This window comes from Ambystoma mexicanum, chromosome 1q, assembly GCF_040938575.1.
Source record: "Ambystoma mexicanum isolate Mex_15411 chromosome 1q, UKY_AmexF1_1, whole genome shotgun sequence".
In the NCBI taxonomy this organism is placed as follows: Eukaryota; Metazoa; Chordata; class Amphibia; order Caudata; family Ambystomatidae; genus Ambystoma; species Ambystoma mexicanum.
The window spans coordinates 1,325,136,402-1,325,164,305 of record NC_090922.1 but is presented as its reverse complement, the minus strand read 5'-3'; positions in this window follow the sequence as shown (position 1 = coordinate 1,325,164,305).

The window sequence follows — 27,904 nt, the reverse complement described above, 5'->3', positions numbered from 1 at the left end:
GTAAAAGTGTGCACGATTTCTGCATCCACATATATCCACATGCTCACCCACGATGTGCCACGTGTAATCCTGAAAGTATTGCAGAATCCGCTTACTTTTCCTGATGGTGGGGGGGGGCGGGCAGGGGTAAGCAATATCAAGCAGGGTAGGGAGTTTTGTTATGTGTGTGCGAGCAACTTGTTTTTTCTCTTGATATGCGTTTCTGTTTGCCTCTCCTCAAATTTTTCCAAGATTCTGCTCAATGCTTCTTGCACAGTGTAAAAGAAAATGGCATTGCCAATGGTGCTCAAATAAATTCTATTTCTACAGAACCACTGCATATTTTGTGACCTCATGATCTCATAGTGTGTGGAGAACATGCCTGCACTCTGCATGCTTCTATTTATAACACACCTTCTGACCTTTGGCTGGGGACGAATTACACCGGCATGGGCCATACTCCTCTTGGTGTTATGCAGTAGAAAACGACCTTGGCAGTAGGAAAAATCTGCATCACTGCCTTCAGCAACCTCTTCAGCTGACGGATCAAACATACACCCGACATGTAACCCGAATGTACACTTCCATAGTGCACCACGACAAAGTCAACGTTTGTGACAGTGGCCACATATGTGCAAAGACGAACCATTCTGCCAAAACTGCAGTCATACTGACAGCCCCAGAAAGCGTCCACTCCTTCCAACCCGAAATGACCAGCAACACCTCTTTGCACACAACACCTGTGCAGATGATTCACAAAGGTATCAACAATGATAAGCACTGTGCGTCTATTCATGTCTACCAACCTCACGACACAGTATTGGAAAGAAATGGTACAGCCCCTTCCTTTCAACCACACCCTAAACCTCTAATTGCCTATTTCCCACAATTACATTTCCATAGCCACCATGCTCAGAAGGGCAGGATGTGGCACTTGTGCTTTCCCAGCTACAGTGAAGGCCATGCTCCGGTAAAGCAGACACAATACTTCTTCCCTTTGCACTGCCATTTTTCCAACACTCCCTCATTGGCTGCTGTGAAATTTTCAAACACGCATGCACCAATCACATACAAAACCTCTGCATTCCACACTATCATTTCTGTACACCACTCCATATTTACCATTATACACTCAGTGAATGCTCCGTTTACTTTCAGAGCACCTCCACCAGATACTTCTTCTAAAGGATGCACTATTTCAGCATCCATAAAGATCCAGAGGCGCACCCTGCACACTTTTGGCCATGCACACAACATTGTAGCCCTTGCCCACACTGAGCATAACACTACCCAACTCCCCCACACCATAAAACACCCATTCATAAAAATGTGTCCAAATTAGCAGAATCCGGCACCCCTCTGCACTTTGATTCACATACTATAGGCATACCCACTTTCATTCACAAAGTATTGTGTCAGTGCCAACCTACCCACATACTGTTCGCAACATTGCCCCTACTGCAACCAATCTGCACACACCACACTATGCAAGCACTACCCTCTACCTGATGCAAAGTCAAACATGCATTACTGCGGTACATGTTGTGAAGCCGTAGGCTCTTCAGTGCATGGCCTATGGCCTAAGGCCTTCGGCCATGTACCCAATAGTCAACATTATGCACAAACGTAACATATGTAGCAGCACTTCTACCCAACTCCCCCACACCATAAAACATCCATTCATGAAAACATGTCACAATTAGCAGAATCCACAAATATAACACAGCCTCCACCACCCCTACCCACTACCATTCACAAAGTATTGTCTCACTGCCAACCTAACCACAACATTTTCACAACATTGGGCCTACTTCACCAAATCTGGACACAACAGAGTAACCTGGCACATATAAGGTTCACTTCAACCATACCCTGTTCCATGCTCACAGTATAGAAACATTGCACCCTGTTGCCACAATACACAACTTCTCACTGCACCATCTCCTGCTGTACACCAAATAGTGTAGCAAGTTCCAACTATCACCACAAGCATGGAACACATAATACACGCTTTTTAACTCACTTGTGCTGCTGTAGCACTTCGACAATGTGCTGCATACCAATTGTGCAAAGATCACTACCCTGTGCCTGATGCACTGTCAAACCTGCATTGCTGCAGTAGGTGTGCTCCTTGCACACATTCACTGCACCGTAATGCAACTATGCATGTCAGCATGTCAACAACTACCACAATGGACATATGCACCACTGGCAGCAACACTCCGACCCTACCTCTGCACCGCAATGGAACTGTACAGCGTGAAATGCAACTGGTACCATAATCTGCAACCATAACACTGTCTCCGTCACCCCTATGCACTTTCATTCACATTCTATGGTCTTACCGACTTCCATTCACAAAGTATTCTGTTACTGCCAACTTAACCACAAAATGTTTACAACATTGCCCCTACTCCAACCTATCTGCACACAGCACACTATCAAATAACATATAAGATGCACTTCAACCATACCCTCTTTCATACTGACAGTATGCAAACACTGCACCCAGTGCCCAGACTGCGTGACTTTTCACTACACCATCCCCAATCAAAAACGTTACCATGTTCAAACAGTGACCTCACCTGTGAATCCAACCATACATGCCTGGCATTTCACTTCTGATGCTCTATGGCATCTGAAATGTGCTCCACAACAATTCTTTACAGGTCACCACCCTCTAACTGATGCAGAGTCAAAAATGCATTACTGCCATGGGTGTGCCGAAGTCCTATGCTCTTGAGTGCATAGCCTATGGCATTTTGCGATGCGCCCAATAGTCTAGGCCTTCAACACACCCACTGCAATGTAATGCCACCATGCATTTCACCAACTACAACAATCCATGTACACACCACTGCCACCAGCACTCCTACCCAACCTGCGCACTGCCATTGAGCTATGCAGCAAACAATTGCAACAGTAACCATAATGTACAAAGAAAACACTGTCTCCGGCACCCCGAAGGCCATGCACCCAACAACAAAGTTATAACCTCTTCATGATGTATTTTCTATGGCCACCTTGTACGCACAGAAAATGAGGGGTGTCATAAGGGTAGCATTTCAGTCCGTCCAGTACACAGGGAACTTGTAACTGTTGTAAGGACAAATTGTACGTAGTGTAGTTATATGCCCAATGGATGTCATATGGTGTGGTAGTAGTGGACAGGATGTAGAGTATTTCAACAAAACAATAAGCACTGGAGTTGTAAGTAACTATGGATTTTATATACTGTATACCCATACATTGATAAATCTGTGGCCTCACACTCATGTCTGTAGCGTATGGCTACAAACTACTGCAGTATACCACAGCTATAGGTACACTTGTACTATGCAACATCATTAAGAGGGTTGTGGGAGTTTGCATGTAGTGAAATTACAAGGCAGAATGGTTCCGATATGCTGTGGTTTTTCTGCCCAGGAACCAGAGTCTTGCCTGCATGACCAAATGCTATGCACACAAGACTGAAATCATAAGCAGTGGGGTTATAAGTGAATATGGGTGTGGTGTAATGCGGTAGTTGTGTGCACGTCCTAGCGTCTTGGCTGCATGGCTGCAGACGATGGTCCCAAAAGTTAACTTATAAGTAGTTAATTTACAAGGACCATGGTTTTGATATGCAGCGATGGTTGTGGGTAGGAACTATACTGTTTGTACCTTGGTCGTAAGGCATAGGTGGTAGGGTACACAACCAAGATGCAAGGGCCAGCCTACAGCCACTGCAGCATATTAAAACCATAGATTAGGTTCACATGTGTACAAAATGATTGCCAAAATATTTACTCCTTACTTTGTTCTCAATCCATATATGTGTTAAATGACTTTAGTACTTGAACGAAGTATCCTTTTTGTAATTTCCGTGATAAAAGGAAAAGGTATGTTAATCTTTGCATTTTATGAAAGCTTACTACATTGCATAATAGACGGTTTACCTTTTTTTTACCCTCATATTTAGTTTACAAACCAGTGTACTGTGCATTCTGCTCAGTTTCTGTGTTTGCTTTTCTAATGCTTGGGTCTGGGGGAAAAAGAATCCATGTCGGATTAAAAAAGCCTTCATTTGCTATGATACTAACTACTTCCTTGTTTCCTTTGAGTGTTTCCTTCATCTTTCTGAATAATGTCATGTTTGTTGCCTTGCTGGTGATTTTTAACAACAGTTAGATACCTGTAGGTGTATTTTAACTGTGCATTTGTTCTTACAGTTCTGTGATATTCATTTGTTTGTGTCGTTGTTATATCCCCTTGGGCAGTTAGATACCTGTTGGCGTATTCTAACTTTGTAGTCTTTTCCATAATTTTTTGGTAGTCTTGAAGTACACATTATTTATTAAATTTTGCCTTTAACAAGATTAAATACGCATTTGTAAGATTAGCTGGCAATCTCTGCTTTTGACTAATGGTGCTATCATTACATTCAAACCATCCACATTTCTTTGTAATGTATGCAGTGTAGTGACCTGCAATGGTTGTAGCTCCTGCATGGTAGATTATACCTACTGTTGAAAAGGTTTTCTTTCCAAGTGACACTTGACCATGTGCGAATCCAGTCAGTTTGAAGTTGTTTTTGGGACCATCTGTATTATAACGTAGAAGCATAAGTATTATGTAGGCACTATGCGATTGTATCAGTAAGGTGGAGCGATTGTCTGAATTGCAAATAGTACATAATCTGCCATGGTTTGCATTATGTACAAGTTGCTGAAATGGAATGGATTCACAATTAGGTATGGAAACATACACAAATCGCTCATTTGGGATTTGATCCTGTATCACATTTTTACAGAGAGTGCATGTATGTTTCCACATGTACGAAATCTGGAAGATTTCATTTACAGGTATGCTTTTGTTTTCCATTACTAGTAGTAAGTACATTAGAAATTCTTGTGGATCTTCTTATGAGTTCATAGTAAATCTTACCATTCCAGCACAGTGGTCCAATTCTTGCCTTATTCCATGAACACTGTATCTGTTGTCAGGATTGTTTGTTGCATTTCTATGAAGCACTAACATTTGCAAACACATTTGGTCTGTACTGTGTAAGTAAATATTGTTACAATTGGTGGCAATTGAAATAGAATATTAATTGCTACATTTGCATAGCAACTTATCATTTGCAAATTTGAATGGACCGGCTAGTTCTGTATCTGAGTGCATTTTTTGGAGTTTCTGTTCCTTCCTTGAAGACGTACCTTGTTTATATTCCCTAATAGGTTCTTCTTTGTTTGTGGTAATTGATGAAGCTTTAGCTTCTTTTGTTTTCTTTGAGGGATTTGCTGTTGGATTCTGTTGCATTTCTGTTTGATTTAGTTTTGTTTTACCATGTTTCACTTTATCTGGAACAGGGTATTGTTTCAGATGGGGGTGTACAATGACCGCAGTCTATTCTACTCTAGAATGCAAGGAATATCAGCTTTGACATTACTTGCATCAAAGTTCATTAGCAGTAGACCGTCAAGTGTACATAAGCGTGATCATGCTACGTAGCTCATGCCTTCTTTAAAGACTGTGTTTCCTTTATCTATCAATGCTTTGTCTAGGGTAAGACCTTGGGATTTATGAATGGTAACTGCATATGCAAGAGTTAGAGAAAATTTCTCTCTACGTACATACATGTCTTTAAAGAGAAGAAATCGAGCAATTGAGCGTCCTATCCTTTTCACTTCTGAAAGTGTATCAAAGCTAATATTGACAAACTGAATGTTGCTGTCATGTGGGTATGATTGAAAGCCAACAACTGTACCCAGTGCTCCATTAACTAGTCCTTGCTTGACGTCAAGGTTCCGTTTAAGCATTACTGTACAATTTAAGGATAATTTAATATATTTTACAACCCAGCTGTGTTGGAGATTGAATTTTCTAAACTATTTAGTCTTGTTGTGGCTTGCTCACACATGGGTACTGTCATACCATGTACGTCTAGTTTGTCTGTGGCACTAATTTCAGTTATTGGTTGCATTTCTTTATTTAACATTGTTTCATTAAATGTGAAACAGCTTGCAAGAGTAGGCATTAAACGCAAACAACTGACATTTTTGTGCGCAATTTGTTCCATAACATCAGTTGCACATGCCGTATCGCCATAAAGTTCATGAATGTGCTGGTTTTTCAATACTGCTTTTGCTTCTTGTGATAGTACACCAACTCTAATACTTTTTAAGATGTTGGCATAAGTGAGATCTGCAGATAGCTGCATGTTCTCTGTTAATTCTGTGTATTGGAAATGTTGCCAAAGTTTGACATTTCCTATGCTGCTAACAGTTTTACTGAATAGTTTGTGACTTAAGGTTTTAAGAATAGGTTCACCTTTCACTGGTGTTAATTGTAGATTATCTCCGAAAACGATAATGTGTTTCCCTGCAAATAGTTCTTTGTTGTTACTTTTAAGTACTTCTTGCAATCTGAGGTGAATCAATGCCAACATTAGGTTGGAGACCATGCTCACTTCATCTATTAGTAGCATTTTCATTTGTTTTAATACTCTGAGTACTTCCATTGCAGCTTCTGCAGAATGTTTGTAATAGTCTAATTTATTTTGATGCTCTACTGGAAGCAGTAGTAATCGATGTAAAGTGACACCCCCTATAGTGGAGGCAGCTAAACCTGTGGGGGCCGTTACAACAGCTGACAGTTTATGTACTTTTGTATTGTTGTTTTGTCAATTGTTGAAGGAACTTGCTGGTGATTTTGATTAAGAATGTTTTTCCTGATCCAGCTTCACCACACACATACAACAGTATAGGTTTGTAATTTTGGCAGGTACATCCTTTATTTTCGTGTTGAACACCATGTACAATTTCTTTTGTTACGTCTTCAAAAATGGTGCACTGATCTTTGTTAAGTTTTACTTGTTGTACAGTTAAGTCTTCTGTATCTTCTTGATACTGATACATGGTGTTTTCTACTTCTGCCATAGCTACTTCTGCCTCATTTGCTATTAGTGGTTGTCCTAGTGGTTCTTGACTTCCTATTACAGAAGGTTGACTACTGTCGGAAAAGTCCTTATCTAGTTGGGCCTGAAGTTCCTCTTCCTGTTGCTGTTCATTGTGTAACATTGTTTTGTACTGCGTAAAGTTCACATCGGTGATAGAGCTTACATTTGCTTTAAACACATCTTCATAGCAGTCATAGTTATCTAGTATGTCTTCCTCTTTTCTCCATGGTTTAAAAAGCTTTAACAGAGACATGTAATATAGTTCTTTCTGTTGAGGAATTTTTAGTGATAATTTTACATGATTAATTAAGCTTCATTTGGTAAGTTTCACTAAGCTCCCTTCACAATCGGTCACTCTATATCTACCTTTGCTTTCATCGGGTTTTATATTATTTTTGTATGCAAAGTTTTTTTTTTTTTTAAACTTTTCTTTATTGGCATAGAAAGAGTACAGACTACAAACACAGTGTGTATCTCAGCTGGTAATGCAGTTTCATATATGACACTTCACATCTTGCGAATATTAAACAGGGAGCTGAGCTCTCATGCATACAGTACAGAGTATTCAATAGGTAGCAGGGGTTAACTCATCAGGTAGAGGTGATGATGCACGTTCAGTGTCTTTCTTGTTGTTCAGGTAGCTACAGAACTCTGACCATACGTTTTTTGGGCGGGAAGACAATGGGAGGGTATTAATGTAGTCCTCATCGCACACTTGAGTCCAGGTAAGGGCCTTTAGCCACATCTCGAATGATGGGGGAGAGCGGCGCTTCCAGCATTGTAGGATACATTTTTTAGCTACCATGGTAGCAACATTCAGAAATTTAGCCATCTTCCTAGCCTCAGGTTCATTCCACACACCGAACAGAACAGCAAGTGGTGCAGGAGAGATTTGGGTCATTGTTATTTCAGATAACGCTGCAATAATGGCCTCCCAATACGGGCCCAGGGCCACACAGGACCAAAACATATGTATGTGATCAGCAGCAGTGGATTTGCATCTAGGGCACGACTGAGCCTGGCCAGGTGTGAACCGTCCCACCCTGTGCGGCGTGTAGTATAGGCGGTTTAGGAGCTTATATTGCATACATCTATATCTGGCGTTGAGGGAGGTTTTACGTGTGTGCAAACACATCTTGTTCCACAATACATCTGAGAGGGGGACGCCCAGCTCATCACTCCACAAGTCACGCGCCGGTTGCAATGCCTCATCAATGCTAGCCATTTGTAATTTATATAACGATGAAATTATGCCTCTAGCCCCAGCCGAGTTAGCTATATATTGGATTTCGGGGGGGTCTGGGGGCTCCTCTGGATAGGAGGGCCACCAAGCCCGAATTGCTGCTCTTAACCTGAAGTACTGCAGCATTTCGAGTGCCGAGCCGGAGTGACCGGGTCTCCATGTCTGCGGGGTAATGAACTTCCCATCAGGGAAAAGGTCGGTCAATGCTCGGTAGCCGAGGCTGTCCCAGTGTTCAATTAGGAGTTTATCATGAGTGGGGCTGAGACCCGGGAACTGCCAGATGGGCAGCCATTTGTAGTATGGGTGGTGGCCGGTGTTTGCCTGCAGTAATCGCTTCCAAGCCAAGACTGTGGCCGCTACGGGGTCGGCAGGGGCATCAGCTCGGAATGTGTGGTGTAGAATGAGGGATAGGGGGTTGATTTCCTCACATGCCAGTGTCTCTAGTTTCACATGTGGGGGAGGGTCCGTAAATGTATACCAGTGTGAGGCATGTTGTGCTTGCGCGGCGATCCAGTACTTTGTGAAGTCCGGGGCGGTGAAGCCCCCCTTCTCATAAGGGAGAGTCATATGCTGCCACTTTTTCCTCACCGCTCCCGCATGCCACAGAAAGCGGGCGCAGGCCGCGTGGACGTCCCTGAAATATCGCCTTCCGGGCCAGATCGGCACATTCGCGAAGATGTAAAGCAACTTGGGGACAATAATCATTTTAACCAGAGAAAGCCTGCCCGACAGGGACAGCGGCAGGCCACGCCATTTCGACAACCGGGACTCCATTAGGTGCGCCGTAGCCGTATAATTGTCAGCTATCAATGACGGCTTACCAAGGGAAACCCGCACTCCAAGGTACCCCATGCCCTCAGGCGACCAACGAAGGGGGAACTCACAATCCGGTCGGGGGGTCGCCGCCGTGAGTGGGAAGATGTCGGACTTAGTGTAGTTGATTGTGAAACCTGAGAATGTACCTATTTTAATTATATCTCGGAGAATGGGGTCTAAGTGAGCAGCTGGGTCTCTGATGTATAGGAGTACATCATCTGCATACAATGAGATGATCTCCGGGGTGTCTCGCATACGTATGCCTTTCCGAGCATGTTTGTCCCGGACACTGTCGGCCATCGGTTCGATAGCAAGTGCGAAAAGTATTGGGGAGAACGGGCAACCCTGGCGAGTGACTCTGTACAGCGCGAAGGGGGGGGAGACTTTAGAGTTGATAAGAACTCTGGCCACCGGGTCTGTGTATAACAGCTTAATGTATGATATCATTCGCGGGCCAATTCCCATTTTGTGGAGAACTGCCCACATGTATTGCCATGACACCATATCGAACGCCTTTTGGGCGTCAAGAGTAACTGCCACAGCATGGGCATCGGGGTCGATTCTGGACATGAAATTGAACAGTCGGCGAATGTTAAGGGACGTGGATCTGCCGGGAACAAATCCGCTCTGATCCGGGTGTACCAGATAGGTCATTATCGGGAGGAACCTGCTCGCAATGATTTTGGCAAATATTTTGGTGTCTGTGTTTATTAAGGAAAGGGGTCTATAAGACCCGCATTCATCTGGTGGCTTGCCCGGCTTGGGGAGTACGGTTATAACAGCCTCACGTAAAGAATGGGGCAGAATACCTAGTTCGAGCAATTCGTTCCAGACCTCAAGGAGTCTGGGTGCCAGGATGGGTACGTGTTCCTGGTAAAACTCCGAGGTGAGACCGTCAGGGCCAGGTGCTTTGCCTTTGGGGCAGCTCGATATGGCAGTGGTTATCTCATCAAGAGTGAACGGGACCTCTAGCTGATTCCTCGTGTCGTGGGAGATGAGGGTCATGGGGATTTGATCAAGAAGGAGGTCAGTGTCCTGCAGACTGTGTTCTTGTCGGGGGCCGTATAGGGCTGTGTAGAATGCGGTGAAGGTTTCTAGGATGTGTTGGTCAGACCAGCCCAGAGCTCCGGAAGCATCATGGACACAGTCTATGCGTGTTCTGCCACTCTCTGCACGGGCCAATCTGGCAAGTGTCCTCCCGGGTCTGTCCCCCTCGCCATACTTCCGGGCAGCCATCGGGCGGGTATGGTACTGTAGTTCCCTTCGGGCATGGGCCTCGAATGTTTCAAATTCCGACCTGATTTGTGCCAGTATGATCGGGGAAGGGGCGGAGGCATATTGCTTTTCGAGGTCCTTAAGCTTCCCCTCCGACCGATGCAAGCTGTTTCTAATGGCTTTGAGGACCCCCGCCTCCCTGGAAATACACATCCCCCTAATGAAGACCTTAAAGGCCTCCCAGCGCACTCCATCAGAAGTGTCATGTCTGTTATTACATTCAAAAAAGGTGCTGATGTCGGCCAAAATTTCGGCTCTGAAGACTATATCTTGGAGGGCCTCAGATTTGAATCGCCACGTTGAGCGGGAGGGTTGGTCACGCTCCAGTGTGATTCGCAACGTTACTGGGGAGTGGTCTGAGAGTGTGCGCGGGAGTATCTGTGTATTTGCGGCCTTGCCTACCAATTCGCTCGATATGAGGAACAGGTCTATCCTCGATAGACTGTCGTGCACCGAGGAATAAAAGGTATACTCTCTCGACTGTGGGTGGAGGACTCTCCATGCATCTCTGAGTCCTAGTGCATCCATATGTGTGCGCAGTCTAATGGCCGCGCGCGTGACAGCCCTACGAGCATTCCCAGATCTGTCCAGGACGGTGTCTAGTATCAGATTCATGTCCCCCCCCCATATGATAGGGACCCCTGCATATTTCAACAGAACGGAGGTGATTGCGTCAAAAAAATCTGGCGCATCAAAGTTAGGGGCATATGTGTTTACCAAAAGGCATTCCCTATTTGCAAGTAGACAGTGGAGTATTACATACCTGCCTTCAGGGTCAATGTGACTAGTACGCAGCAGGAACTGGACTGATTTATGAACCAAAGTGAGTACTCCTCTAGACTGAGTGGAGTATTTTGTATAGTATCTGGCAGGACCCCAGCTAGGGGCAAGACAAGCAGCTAACCGCCCTAAAGCATGTGTTTCCTGCAAAAGGAGTACCTTAATTCCATGTCTCTGGGCATATGCAGTAATTCTACGTGCCTTGGTAAAGTTGCTCAGCCCCCGAACATTCCATGTCATAATGTTAACAGACATAGGGCGGTGTTATGGAACATCCCAGCTGCGATAGGCTCCTATGTGCAGGGTAACAGAGCCCACTGCGTCCAACACACATAGTGCTGCAATCATGCACCCCTCTTCCATGCCTTTTCCATTAACATAATCCCCTATTTTTGTGCCCCCCTCCCTCACTGCCCCCCCCAATTTGCAGTGTAGACCCCCCCTTCCCAAACACAAGTGCCATCAGTTCCCCTCGTCCAGGCGTCTCCAGCGGAGCCAGAGGCCGCATCCAGACAGCAGTCGGCGGGCAGCACCCAACGGGGGTGTGTCCCCACCGTGGCCCAACGGGGGCCCAAAAAGAGTGGCAACAAGGTGAAAACAAAAAATAACATTGCAACTGCAGAGAGGTGCGCCGTTGCCGTGTAGTCGGCGTCGTGAACTGTGAAAGTGGACAGAATACTGCCCAAGGTGGGTTTCTGCGGTGGTCGGATCCAGTACATGATCCCTGAAGTCTGTGTGCCAATCCAAGTGAATAGAGTATGGAAGCAGTTGTGGTTAGGGCAGACAGCCGAGCAATTGCCACGAGGACAAGTGACAGTGTGTGTTCAAGGCACTGGGGCAAGGGCCAGCAGCCCGGTCATTGGCAACAGGGATCAACATTTGCTGATTGAAGAGCGAGGTTGCATCGTCACGTTGGGTAGATAGGATCCCCAGATAGGGTTCAGCGTAGACAGGTACATCGGGATATGCTTATGCATTATTGGGGCGGGCTCCTACTGGATTGGGAAGTGGGATCTGCGCCTCGATGAATCTCGTTGCCTCGTCAGGGACAGTGAAAAAAAACAGTTTTCCGTTGTGAGTGATCTTGAGTCTCGCGGGGAACAGGATGGCATAGGGAACATTGCGCTCTCTAAGCAGTTTCTTGACGCCTAAGAATTGCCTCCTCTCTTGCTGCACACCGACAGAGAAATCCGGGAAGATCCTGATCGTATGGGCTTCCCAACGCATGTCACCTTTCTCTCTCGCCAGGCGCAGGATAAGGTCTCTGTCTCGATAATTAAGGATCCTGGCAATGATGGGTCTGGGAATATCGCCGGGTCTGGGGCGCGGGGACAAGGCCCGGTGCGCTCGCTCAACTGTAAAACATGGTGACAAGGAGGGGTTCCCCAGGAGATCTTTGAGTAGACATTCGACTGCGTCCTTCATGCGTCCCTTAAGGGCATTTTCAGGGACCCCGATAATGCGCAGGTTGTTCCTGCGGGAGCGCGACTCCAAATCCTCGCACTTCGCTTTCACATTTTTCATGTCGCGGGTCAGAGATGCAACCGTATCCTGTAGTACGTGTATGTTATCCTCATTAGACGATATCCTAGCTTCAGCCTCCGTGATTCTAGTTCCGGCATGGTCCACTCGTGCCCGGAGCGAGGCGACGTTGGCGTTGATGTTGTCTAACTTCTCATGAAAGGCGGCAAAGTTTTTGGCCATTGATTCCTTCAATGTGGTGAGGTTTGGCAAATGGGGAGCAGGGTGAGGGGCGATCTCAGGCTCTTCGTGTTCGGGCGACACCCGGTCAGTCTCAGCCCTCGGGACAGACTTAGCAAACTTGTCCATGGCTCCCCCCTTGTTACCCCTCTTGGTTCTGCTCGACATTATATGCTTAGGCTGATGATGCAGGAGGTCTGTGGGTGATGATCCACAATGAGGGGACCCAGGAAGGGCCACAGGTACTGGACCGGACACCACCCGTCCTGTATACGGGTAGGGTCCGCAGTCAGCTACGTGGAGGCCAGGCGGACAGGATGCAGCTGGAGGAGGCAGTGGAGGGATGGTCGCAACCCCGGCAGAGCAGATAGCCTCATAGATTGGCAATATTGGATGGGGGTTCAGTGGAGGCAAGTGATCGCTGCTAGGCAGATGTGCAAAGTAGTGCTGATGGGGCCGCAATACCCAGATGGACCATGCCAGCGCTTCATGTCCCGTATTGACATATGTGTGGTTAGCAAGTAATGTAGTGCCGAGCGCTAATCGTAGGATGATGGGAGCGGGATCACCCCCAGGCGGGCACAGTGCAGGTAGGTACCGTCAATGGTGTCAGCCCCGCGGCAGGCCCGGCAGGCCCCCCAGTATGCAGCCACGGCCGCAGCCGCCAGGAGCAAAGAGCGCGGCCCCAACCTCCTCACCTGGCTCAGCGGGGAGCAGTCAGATACCGCCTTGGAGGCAGCTGGGACACAGCAGCAGCGGAAGCTCCGTCGCAGTTAGTAGATGAAAGGGGGGAGAGGTACGGCCGGCGCACCAACACAGGGCGAGCCGCCGTCCCTCGGCACAGCGGCCCAGATGATGTCGCCGTAGGGAACCCTCCACCGGCGCGCAGGGCCGAAGGGACGCCGCCCTCAGATGGCCGGGCCACAGTTGGGCGCAGATCGGGCCACAGCCTCGCGATCCCGGAGGAGGCGGGAGCTCGATTGAATGTGGTAGAGGAGGGGGGGGCGGGGGGGAGGACCGCTCCAGCGCAGGCACCAGCCGCCGTCCCCCAGCACCGCAGCCCAGCCGGCACCGACGGGGCAGCACACACAAGTCCGCAGGGCCTCAGGCGAGGATCGCCGGTCCTCAGCCGCCGACGCGTCGCAGGCAGCAGTCACAGGGGGCCGGGCCGACACAGCGGCCGGCAGCCACACGATGCACAGAGCCACCCGATGTATAGAGCTGGCCCAAACTCACAGGGCGCAGGGCAGGGATGACAAGCAGTAGCTGGACCAAGTTATGGGCGACAGGATCTCCTAAATCCGCAGATGCAAACGGATGGAAGCCGACGTTCCACAGAGCAAAAGAGCTAAGCAGCCATCTTGGGCTGCTCAACAGCGCCACCTTGTATGCAAAGTTTTGACCTATGTGGTATAGGCACATGCTTTCCAAAGTGCTACTCCTGTTCGGATAGTATGTGTCCGGTAAATTGTTTTTTAGAATGTCTTGGCTGTTGGGATCATTTCTGGCAATTGTTTCTATGTCCTCATATGATTTCAGAACTCTTTTTCTAGATTTAGTAGGACAAAGATCTAGCCATACTATGTTGTCTGATTTTCCATTCAAAGCAGTACCGGTTAAACAATCTGCTGCTTCATAGGCACCACATTCTCTATGAGAGAGTATTTTTATGCCTAGGCTGTACAATTTCTGTGATAGTGTTTTGTCTGATGCCAGGTCATCCCAGAGTTCTTGAAGCTCTGTTTTTTCTGATTTTGTTAAGTAGGCTGTAACATATTGTGCAACAGCAGTAAAAATGTCTGCAATGTACTGCACATCTATGTTTGCATTTCATAAGAGGGAAATGATTGCATTGTAATCATTGATATATTTTGATTCTTCTGCTCTTTTTATGTAATACATGTTCTTAGGTGATTTACCGTTAACACTATGAACTGAAGACATGACGTTGTTTACTTCACCTGTTTCTGTAACTGGTCTAGGGAAACTAAAGCGGCATTTGGTATAGTATTTACCTTTGTGTTTTTGAAATTGTAAAATCTGCCCATACAGCTCACTATGCGTCTGTTGTGAAGGGATTTCACAAGTGACACATTTTTGGATAGACTGCAAAACAGTGCTATCACTGTTGAGACCAAATTTAGGTGCACCTTTGATCCATAACAGCATGTGAATATGTGGTGCTCCTCTCGCTTGATATTCTTTTCTCCAAAAGAAGGGTTGCCCTTCTCCAAGGCAAGGAACAATTTTATTGCAAATAAAGTGTAGCATGGCAATGAAACAATGATGGAAATATCTTGAAATATCTTGACACATTAACTGGATCTAGAGATCAAAGTTCTCCAGGTGTTAACATAATGTTGCTTTTGTTGCTGTTTGCTATGCGTAGGAACTCATGTAAATCTTCCCATGCATATTCTGCACAACTTAGTGTAACAAGCCAAGTCGGTGGTCCAAGGTTTCTGATCATACAATGCACGTCTCCGTGCCGTCAGAACCAGTATTCCTTTGTACCACACATGTTTGCAAACAAATTTGTTATACTTGATTGTAAAACCTCATCTTTTTCCTGTACTTTTTGTATTAACTGCTTAGCTGACATATTTTGAAAGTGGGTTCCAGATTTCAAAATGTGTGCAACTCTGTAACATAGCGTTGCTAATTCACTTTCATAGAGTAGGTGGAATATGCATTCCACATTTTGTCTAAATCTGGGATCGTGTGAATATATTCGTAATGAGCGGTATTCTGATGCCCCAATCTGAGTGGGTCTAGCATCGTATCTTCCACCTTTGCCAGTAGGAAATAGCAGTGGAAAAGCATGTGCTTCTATACTTTTTCCCCATATACTCATTGGTGAACCTTTGGTTTGCCGCATTTGATAAGTTTCTAGTGCATCAGCTATGCTTTCATTGGATTGCAATGGATGAATTGTGTACTGGTCCAAAAGAGTGGATTCTCTAGCAGGATCCAGAAGTTCGAATTGTCCTGTTTCTGATGGCTCTTGAATTATTTCCGTTGTTTCCCTTAAGCTTTCTTCAATATTTATTTCCTTGTAGTACTCGTGAAGCCTGCGCAAGTCAAGGGCGTGCTATTGTGGACGCTGTTTGGCTGTGCCGTGCATCTACTGTGCATCTACTGCTGCATCTACTCTAACTGGCTCTGTTCCTGACTCCTCTGCCTACACGAGACATTCGAGGCACAGATCCTTGTGTTATTCACAGACTTCTACTGAAGAAAAAAGGCACTGTTGCCTTAAGAGCGACGGTCATTGTAGCTCCGCCCACTTTTCTACCAGGAAGCGGATAAAACTCCAACATCAACGCCCTTGCGGCGTGAAGCTCGCGCAAGTCAAGGGCGCGCTATTGTGGACACTGTTTGGCTGTTTGCAGTGTGCAGGACGCGCCTCAACTAGAGTTTTGAAGAGGAGCTGCACTACGTGTTCAAGTCGCCCCCAACCTCCCTAGGCTTGCACTCCCCACATTGTGTAAATGACTTTATCCGCCGAGGGACCACAAACGCGAAGGAAAACCCTCCAGCATCGTCGTATGCTGAATCCGTGGACGGCGCAGAAAGCAGCCACGGGTGAAAAGGTAAGCAAATCTACTGGCCGAGCACTTCTCGCCCCCTTAATGCTACCTGCAGCTTTACCAACAGCACCAATAGCACTGCCAATATCAATGTCTTCATCGCATGTTACTTCGTGCAGTGTCTCTAACGCCCCTTTCCTTCTGGTTGAACCACAATCGGAAGAACTAATTGACGTAGCCGTGAGTCAGCTGATAAATCAACTTCATAAACCCTGTCACGACAAGTATGTGACCGCACACGAAATTTCATCCGACATTGAAACCGTACCTGTATCTGCCTGTGAAAGGGTCCCAGCTGGTAATGACTTTGCTTTTCGCACGTTTGATGTGCCCCCTGCTTCCAGCAAATTAAATACTGGTGCCCCTCTAGGGACAAACTGCGATAAAATCCCTTCTGTCTCTAGCTCGGCCTCAATTGCAAAGATAGGTCCAGCTGGAAAAGACTGCAAACTGCCTTTATCATCATGTTGTGGAAAGTTAAATACACCCATACAATCAAATGGGGCTCTCACCGAAAAAAGGCTATCATCATTTTTGGTTAGCGACGAAGAGCTATTGAAGATCTCGAATGCTGATGGATCTCTGTTGACTCTTCACCATCCAGTACCTCTTGCTCCCTCTCTAAAAACCACAAAGCCAACTCTACCAAATACTTCAACCTGGTCATTTTCAGAAAATGGCTCACAAGCTCAGACAGTCTGGCCTTTGACGGATAAATACCAAACCCTTGACCATCAGATACGCATGCCGGTGTCCTTGAGAACTTCACTTCCACTGTCACACGTTTCCCTGCAACCTACTGCCCCGCTTGGTCAGCAAAAACAAACGGGGGACCATGAACGTGTTCAGACCATCTTGACTTCAATTAGTCCTCAAGTGATCACCAGCGAAGCTCGAGCCATGACTTTCTGTGACAGAAGCTTGTCGAGACGAGTCCCTGAAATTACTGAATCTGGGAACGAAAGCGCACTTGCATGTCAAGCCCCTGAAGGGCTCTTGCACTGTCTTAAGGACAATCCTGGATGGCTTGCGGCTGATCCATTGCTAACAGGAGTTCCTGCTAGCACTTTTAGCCCGTTCTCCATCCAAAATAATCTAGATTCAAACTCTATTGAGAGGGCACGTCATCTTCAACGCATTGTCGAGCTCAAATCTAAAGTTAACTTGCCGACACCAACGTTGATTGACAAAACAATCCTGAATGCAAGCACACCCCATGGAAAATCTAGCCGTCCTAGTGATGAGGTTATTGCCTCAATCCAAACTAGAAATACCTCTTTCACTGATCCTCAATTCAATCTAGACAGTTCACAATCCTCGTTAACATTCCAAGATCCAGGATTGCTCCCCCTGAGCATTTCTGTTGAAGCACTAACCCAGATTCATAACAGCGTCCTAGCAGCCTCTGCGGTTGCTCTTGCCCCTTTCACAAAACTACTAGAAGCATTAAATGGGACAATTTGTGATCAAGGAGCAGTGCTGTCAAACTTGACAACAAAGTTAGACAAATTAGATTGCTTCACTAGTTATCTACAACATCAGATGGAGAAAGAGGCGGAAAAATCAATGAAGTGGTAAGATAGACTAAGCGACCTGGCAGCTCGCCACCACTGCCAAAATGATTCATTAAGTGAAGGTCTGCTGGAAGCAGTAAAATGGATGCGCAAAAAGGACTTTAACGATCATAGAAGCCAACCTGAACTAGTTTCTCCCACCAAAGGAACTCTCTTCTCAAACATCTTGGCTCCCTTGGTCGGAACAGCGCATGTCAATGCCCCGGCTCTTCTTTCTCAAACGAATACAGTTGAAAGTGCCGAAGGAAAATGAAGTCAATCGACTAATGATGTCCCCCTCCTACAAGAGGCTGCTCCTCCATTACAACCTCCTCTTGCATTGGAGAATATACATGTCCCGGAAAGCACCTCTGCAAATACTTTCAAAATTTTTTTAATGGAGCTGCTAAAACCATAACAACAAGCGACCACAAGAAAGAGCAACGTGTGGATCCAAAAAATGTAAGACCGCCAAACCAAAAAATCAAGCAACAAAGACTTGTTCGACAGAATGTCAAAAAATGTATAAGAAATTTAACTACGCCTAAAAAAACAAGCCTTTTGATCGGAAACTCACTCTAGAGGTTCCTACTTCAACAGGAAATGCAAGAGGTGCAACGCATCCATCAAAGAATTTAGCCAAACGCTGACGTGTGGACTCTGGCTCTCATAGTGTTTCCAGTTCTACTTCGGATGACTTATGCAACCTATCAACATACTCCATTAAGACTGGTGACTCTTTAGATCGGTCACCCGAGGCTAAAGAAGTTGACTCATCTGTCTCTTCTAATGTGAGATCGGTGCCCGCAATTGTCAATGTTGGAATTAGCCACTCCGGGCATGCAGTGGAGTCGAATGGTGCTAACGTCATAAAAGCCGAACCCTCGACTTGCACTTCCAGGCTGAATCCGAAACAAACCATGAACCAGTGGAAACCGGGTATCCACTACTCATCCAGAGTACATGGAAATGTATCTCCTCAAAAAACTCTTCTTGGAAACTTTGGTTACAAAATATACACCAAGATGAAAACGAAGTCAATCTAAATCGAAGAAATGTTTTAAAACTATTGCCTGCATTCCACAACTTCGATCAATTTCATCAGACGACATCAAGATCGTGGAATATACAACTGAACTGACCTCTGACCAAGTCTTACTTCACATTCATCTGCTGCTGTGAAAAAGCTCATTCTTCAAGCAACAGAGGATCTTCTGCTGTATGGCTTTGATGTTAGTGTCGAACCTGACTTCAACTCTCAAGCTACAAATCCATCAAATAGCTTAAATGGAGATAATACCCGAAGTGGTGATCAGCGCACTGCCTTGCGAAAATCCCTATCACTTCTACAGGCAAACACTCATCTTTCCAATCAACCGGACAGCAAAGGAAAAAGTGGTCAAGTTTCCAAAGTAACAAAAGGCTCGCAAAAGTAACAATGAGCGTCTAGCTCATACAGCGAGCTAACCTTGCTCTCATGGAACACTCGAGGATTCACACATTTGTTCAACAACTTCACTGAATCTCTTGAGCACGTCTTCGTAATTTGTCTCCAGGAAACATGGCTCCGCAACCCTCCGACCCGTGATGGGTTCACCACCTTTATAAACCCGGCAAGAAAAAATACCAAAGGACGTCCCTACTCAGGTTTAATAACGCTATTGAAAATCCAAAACTGGTGGTCACTCCTTGCTTCCTCCAATCCAAATCCGTTTGTGCAAAGCACTTTGATCCAGATTTCATTATCAAAAATTAAGTCTAATTTACTTATAATCAACGGATATTGGAATCCTGCCATGATCTCTGCCACGTCGTTTATTCATACAATAACAACTTTAATTGATGTACACCTTTCTCAATTATAACAATCTTTCCATTCTGGTATGTGGTGACCTCAATTGTAGCTAGTTTAAATTTTACCCGTTTACGAAGACAAATACTCGATTGATGGACAATGCAGTTCTCCCAAGAGGACAAGCTTGGTCGAATGCCCTCATTCAGCGACGTTGTCAGATGATCAACGGGTCTATCAAGGGTGACCAACCCCCCGGACCGACATGGAAGGGTATGCAATGTTATAAAACTCTAGACTACATTTGGGCTTCGGACAACATTTTCGCAAAATTGGTTTCCCTTAATGTGATGCAGATGAAGCAAAGCGACCACGACATGCTACGACTTGTTGGGACAGAAGAAGGTTGTATCTCCACTGAAAAATATGCACCAAATCTATCAATAAATGCCGCAGGGAACAGGCTTTCAACAACCGGCCCCTTAATTGCAACCCTAACCCATAGATTCAATCAATCACATAATGTGGACTACACACCACTGCTGGCAGACTTCACCTTGAAGGTTGTAAATTCAAGATCAGTTGGATCTACCCCAAATAATTTATATTGTCATGATCTAGCTGTGGCAAAAAAGGTTTAAGGAAAGACTTACGCATGATTAAGAAATGATGCCTAGATCAGGTTGTCAAAATACTGAAAATCAAAGAACGGCGTCAAATCTATCGCAACTGGTTGAGATCTCACAAGACTTTAATCTAATCATGCTATCACTACTAATAACAAAGAACGCACGTGAAATTTGGGCTATTTTGAATAAAGGAAACACCAAATCAAATGAAATCTGTAGTGACATATGGTTTGATTACTTTACATCAATTTATAAAAAGCGCATGGTTATTTGAAACGTACCTTCAGAGGCTTAAGCAATTGCCTGGGAGATCACACCTTCGTCCCAAGAGCTTGAACTCTCCATCGGAAAGCTTAAGAACTCGAGAGCTGCTGGGCCTGATCAAATCTCAAACCTAATGCTAAAAAAACACAAGACATATTGGGCTAAATTTATTCAAGGCCTATTTTTGAAGATTTCGGTTACCAGGAAAATACCAACCTCATGGTGTAAAGCAATAGTGGTTCCAATTATAAGAAGGGCAGTAGAGCTGATCCTGCAAACTATCGGCCTATTGCCCTTCTCGATACAATTAGGAAAATATTTGGCTCTTTCTTGCATCAAAGATTGGTGCAATGGGCATCCAAAGCCAGCAAATCTGACTGTTGTCAAACTGGCTTCACGAGCCAAGTAGGCGTGGACGTCAATCTTATTCTTATCACACTCTTGAAATTGATTGCTTTGGAATCCAGGAAAAAAGTCTTCTTTGCCTTAGTCGACTTACGACAAGCATTTGACGCAATCAATCGCCAGAAATTATGGGATAAATTACGATCATGGAAGTGCCCAAAACAGCTCCTGGATCCAATTATCGCCCTACATACAGATACCACAATCCAAATCAGATTGAATTCCCAAGGCGACCTTACTCCACTAATAACGACACATAAAGGCGTGAAACAGGGCTGCCACTTGCGGCGGACCTTTTCAAATTATTCCTTGCTGACCTCCCAGAATGGATGGATAAAGTCCATTGTTTTCCGCCAAAGGTCAACGGGTCTCATCTGAAATATCGGGTTTATGCGGATGACATTGTCTTAATTGACCAAACACAGATCGGGTTACAACGTCTTGTGCAGAGGCTAAATGATTATCTGACTGCAAATGACTTGTCTTTAAACACCGAAAAAAACAAGATCATGTGTATTGGGCATACCATCTCAAGAAAAGACAAACAATTTCGATGGGCCATTGGAAACAACTGTTTAAACACTGTGAAGTCAATCCAATATCTGGGTGTACTGATAAACGACTCAATCTGTGAAGCCGCTTGGACTTCATATCTAATTGATAGAACCGATATCCTAGCCCTGCAAGGTGCTAAAATCAATAAAGAATATGGAAAATTCTCAATTGCACCTGTAAAACTGTTCTATCTACAGAAAGTAATACCTACACTCACCTTCGGTGGAGAAGCATGGTGGAATCTGGATCACAGCCTTTGGCAGAGACTCGAAGGAAAGTTCTGGCGACGTGTCCTGGGCCTTCCCAATTACATCTCGATTGTCGTTTTGCGATACGAAGTGGCTCTGAACTCATTATATATGACGATCGTTTGGAAATCGTTATCCACCCTACGAAAAATGTATCTCGGCTCTGAAATTCCTGCCTACCAAATCTTTATCAACGACAACGACTGTTCACATACATCAATCTTGACATCATGGGTGAATAAACTAAAAGCTATAATGGAAGTCGCAAATATCAGTAAGTCTGAACTTCTCACCCGTCCTCAATACGCCAAAAGAAAGCTAGAAACATGGGACTGGATCTCAACCTACGATGCGCGAGCTTCTCTCAAATCAACCTTGCCTACGTCTCGAGGCACAATGAAACTGCATAAATCACCAAACTACCTCACGAACTGCCCCTCACGCCATCATAGGAGTCAGTTCTAAGATTTCACTTAAACGCCCTACAAACTAAAGAAATGCAATGGATACGGCACAATAAGGAAATCAGCGACAATAATTGTTGATTTTGTGCTGCATCAGAGGTCGAGTCATTAAAGCATCTTGTAACCGAGTGTCCAATGCTGACTGCTCAACGTGAACTCCATATGGGCAAATCTAAACCATCTTTCTACAATGCAGACAATTGCTGGGAACTTGTTGTGGCCGGCAGAAATATCAATCTTATATGCAACTTAATTAACTTTCTTGACATGATATTGCTGACCGAGCCAATTTGAGCTGTCCTTTTTTTTTTACTTAAGGTTTTAGATTTAAATGCAAAGAAATCTGTTCCACGGACATCTGTAACTCTTGGAGATTATTTTTTCTTTTCTTTGAAAATTCAAAAGTTGACCAAGGTGTTTGGAATTTTTTGTAGACTCAGGTCGTTGCTGAATCAATGTAACAAAAGTTTGATATTGTATATTAAACTGAAGTTTTACAATTAAAAAAAAAGTACTCGTTATTGTCTTTTAGATATTCCAATGCTTGTCTAACTTTATGTAAGTCCACCAGTTGTTGCCAATTCTTTTTGTCTTTTGTTGGTAGACCATTTACCAAGACTATTAAAGAATGCTCTATAGAACATTGCACTCCTAGTGTGTGTACATCGTCAGTTAGATCTAATGGCAAATAAACTACTTTGCCACGAATGCCTTTCACCAATTCAAAGGGAGGTACTTTTGCTGTTTTTGGAGGAAGGTGTATAATTGCTTGAAATGGGTGAACTGTTTGAATTATGATGCTCTGATACAAATTGAGTTGTTGCAGGATTTCTGGTTGTGGGAACAATTCCAAATTATTGGTAAGAGCACGTGAAGGAGTGTGGTTGTTGTCTAATGTTGTAGTACAGTAACTGCAACACATTAGGCGTTCAGTTAGTTCATATTTGTTTTCTGCTAAAAGGTAGAGAGCTATTTCAAACCATTTGGAATCTTCATTGTCTTTTATTTTGTATGCTATGTCCACATTTTTTGTGTTCCTTTTGTAAAACGTCCTGCGGCAACACACACACACACATGGTTTGGTAGTTCAGCCGATGCCCTTTTAAATGTTAGTATTTCTTTTCTGTATGTGTGTAATAGAAGGTTGCTATGTGTAGATTTGTTGCTACTATTCTGTAAAACTATTGCATTTTGTAAGTGGCTTTCACTTCCAAAATACTTTCTCTGAATACAGTCAATTTCTTCTGGTAAGTATTTGGGTGTACCATGCAGAAGAGTGTTATTTAAATTGCGTAATTCTAAAGCTGGACTTTTTGCATAGTATATATAAATACACTAGATTTCTAACATTGGAATGATGTACTGATATCCTTTTGATATCATGGAAGGTGCTTTTGCAAATAGGCCCAGAAATGCAGGCTTATGAATGTCCTTGTAGTCCTGTGTATTTGTGCACTGGACAAATATCCATATTTTGCAGCACTTCCATTTTACTTTTGTCTTTCCCTTTTACATACAGATTGAGGAACTGACGTAAGGATTTGAAAGTTTTGTTTGGAATGGCGCACATTGATGTGCACGGCCATTCGTATACTGGACGGTGTGGTTCTGTCGAATCGAGATGTAATTCTAAGTTTAGAATACTAGGATACTTTTGTAAGCAGTGTTTCTTGTTCCATGATGGTACTATTGATTTTCTCATACCCTCATCCACTGCTATGGATGGCAATTGTGTTGGTTTGATTTTGTTTGTATGCTTCCTCATTAAAATATGGTTCTGTGGTTGTTGTGTGATTCCATTCACCTCCACAAACATTTTAGAAATTATTTTTGTTCACATTCCATTTATTGCTGAGTTTCTTTTGTAGTTTGGTAATTAGTTTTGTTAGTGCTTTCGTCCTACTTAACACTAATATAAACAACTTCCTTTTGAGAAGGATTGCACTGTCCACGAGAGCTTGTAGGATTAACTTTCTATGGTACGTTTTAAGGGGTGAGGATGATTTTGGTCCTCTTCTTAGTAGATTCTGAAGCACTCTGTGATGAGACATTTTTGCTAAAATACTTTTTTTACTATGGGTTCTTGTTACTATATCAGGATTATTAGGAGCATTGTTAGCTGTACTGGTAGCCAATTTTTTGCCACGCTTTTTGTGTTTTGTGACACATTTTGATGGAGGAGGTAAAGTTTTGCTAGTTGAAGCTTCCTTTGTTTTGCTAAATTACTGCATTAGCTGGTTTGTTCTAACGTTCTCTACAACCTCTAGTACAGATGGATGCTTACATTGAACACTTTTATTTTTATTTGCTCTAGTTCTGCATTCTTTTCTACAAAGTTGCTTTTTGGTAGGCATTCTTTGGTGTCTGTTGAAAAAAAGAAGGCATGCTTTGGTCTGTTGTTCAATGTATGTGTGCTTTGTGTATGCGTTAATGAGTCTCCAGGGGAAGCTCTTTGTCATGGTGTATGAATGTGCATTGGCCTCTTACAATGATTTGGGAAGGCTATTTTACTGTTTGTATACTATTACAATGTGCTTCAGATGAGAGTACAAAGTGGCCTAGTAGTGACGAGAAGCATTATTAGTAAACGAAATGCCATAAACTTGAAACAGCAACTTCTTTTCTAGAACTAACATTCTAATGATTCTGTATGTTATTTGAGATCCAAGCACAAAGAGATTTGTGAGCCATTCTGCCTGTTATTCTCTGTTTAATAAATGGGTATTTGTAGGTAGAATGGTTCAGAAATCAATGTTTACTTTGGTGCACAAATTAAATAAATAACCCACGCAGCGTCTTTGAAGATAGTTACAATATAAAGTTAGTACTTTTTTTTGCGAAATGACCAGGTTTCTTCAGATATGTCGTTTGCAGTGTAGATGCTGTTGATTCTCAGGAGAGTAGTCTTCACTGCGATTGAAAAAAAAACCATTAATTACTTTGTGTGTTTACAGCAGTGATGATACTGCACACATTGATTGTGCATCTTTCGTCAGAGCATTCTCCTTTCATATTTCAACCCTGTGCACGTGTGCACTTCACTTCACTCTGTGCAGCTTTTGTATGTTACTTGCAATATGTTACTTGCAAGTCCTTCTGAATTGAGAAAAATTTTAAGGTTATGGTAATGCCTTGTTTTTTTAAAATGTATACTATCAATAGGAGAGAGGTATGTATGTGATAGGGCATAATAGTAGATGTGAAAAAATGTTCTACTTCCAAATCATAAGCATGATGCCGACACATCGGAAGACCCTCAGAAGGAGATGTCACCACAGCAATCGGGAGCGCTTATTTTTCTCATACCATCACATTGTAAGTACCATTACTGTAGGCAGTACACAGTACACAACTCCAACATTTTCGAATGCAAAATCCAGTTTTGGCCTTAATAGGCATGCTTGTAACGTATGTATAGGTTATGCGGAAGACAGTAAGAAGTTGTTCGGTTTGTCAATGATAAATCGGACATCTTGCAAAGGGGGGACGTTGGTATGTATTGCGTATGCACATTTAGCGGCATTCATTTATTTAAATTACATCATAAGGGTTGCACATGTTCTCTAATTAAATTATGCGTACATGTACTCTATACTCATGCATGTGGGCATGCATGGAGCTGCACGTAGAAATCCGCAACACTTGCACAGTAGTTTGTGAAGTAGGTGCTTTGCAATGATATGCGACTTCCAGTCAGAGTCATCGACAGTACAAAGGGGACTGTAGGCATCAGCCAATCAGATGTTCACATTACTCTTTTGCATGCTTTATGTTACTAGCTGGTATGTTTTTCTGCCGCCACAATAACATTGTTCCAAGTAATGCAGAATATTTTGAGGCAGGTGGTGTTGCGCTATCTTCTTTGGGAAATGCCATGTTCTTTTGGAATGTAAGGCTTGCTTTAGAGAAGGTTCTGTAATGGTTGTCGGAGTACAGTAAGCACAAAAAATACCCAAAAAATAAACAAAATAACAGATGTCTGTAAGGCATCTGCCCAAAAACAAAAAAAAATGGCTCTTTTCTTAAAGTGGAAAAAGGGGAACAATACTTTAATGTACCGTCGTCATGCTCTGATCCCATACATGTCTGCGGATATGGCGGTAGTTTGCAGGCTGCGCATATCACCAACGGGGATTCTGGGGTGGAGACACATGAAAATGAGAATGAGCGGAGCTAGGGATTGGTCAATAAAGTTCAGTAGGTGTGTTCTGAACAGCGAGATTCAGTAAAACCATCTTCTCCCTGGCAGGAGATCACACAGCCATGGCTCTGCGTACTCATAAACAGATTATCTGGATTTTGGGAGACTCATGGATACATTGGTTGAAGGTGCATACAGAAAGCTGCCGTCTAACTGCAGATCTCGGATTTCCTCATGTGGAAGTGCACTGGCATGGCGTGCGTGGAATGAGGTGGCTGGACTTGGTACCTCTCTGTGTTACTTTACTGACAGAGCGTCCTCCAGATATACTTATCATTCATTGCGCAGGCAACAGTTTAGGCCATGTCTCTGGAATTTCTTTGCAATTTGCAATGAAGGAAGAAATTGCGAAGGTCATGGACATGTTTCCAAATTGTCAAATACTTTTTTCCCATATTGCACAAAGACAAATATGGCTGCGTTCTTCTGCATTTGGTCCACAAATGGAGAAAGCGAGACGCAATGTGAATAAGGCTGTTTGTGCCTTTCTAAGAGATGTTGGCATGTCCTCATTCCACGATGAAAACATTTTGTTTCGCAGCTCTTTCATTTTCCGCAGAGATGGAGTCCATCTCACATATGCTGGCAATCAGATTTTTGTTTGGAATGTACAAAATGCATTGCAACCTCTTTTGCATTCACAATAACCTATCTGAGAATCCGTTTTCTCCAATCCACAGTTTTTTCAGAGCCACCACTTACTCCCAGCGTCCACTTCATTGGGTTTGCTCTGCTTGCACGCTACTTTTTTGTGTTTCCTACGACTGTCCTCAAACTTTTTCACAAATGCGCCGAGGCCTACATTGGTCACGTGATAGTTCTATTGTTAAACGGAGAAAGGCGGCTCTGAAAAGAGCCATTTTTAAAATTTTTGTTGTTTTCCACTTTCCTGCTTTTGGCCACATGGCACATTAGGAGAGGATGACAAAGGAGGGTAAGGTAGGGACACCAACCACGGGGATAAGAAATTGCAAGTGCACAGAGAAAGATATAGAGTAAGCTTCACTTAGGTAAGGAGCAGATCTTCTGGTGCTTCGTGACCGTTGCCTCAAAGCACTCCGAAAACTCTCCCCATGCAGTTTACTGCGTCACAATACATACACACTATTGTCACCTTTGAAAGTTAAGGGTCAACAGCATTCTGAATGGCTTGTGATGCAGCTGGAGTGAGACGCTCCCCCACAGGAGTGTCTCTTGTGGTGAGAGGATCGGACACTAAGAATTCTGTGGAGGAACTCAATCGACTACGCCCTTCACATGGCACCACCTTGTGAATGTCCGCACTGTGGAACGAAGTGAGATTTTGCTTCATGGTTGTCATACCAAAGCTGTACGAACCAGGTCTCCCGCGACTCAGCACCACCTGGCACTGGTTACAGCTCACCAGGTTCGCACATGCTTTTGGTACCTTCCCATAAAAGGAAAACAACCACCACACCCACGACTCCCGGCGAGTGCTTGTAGTGCGG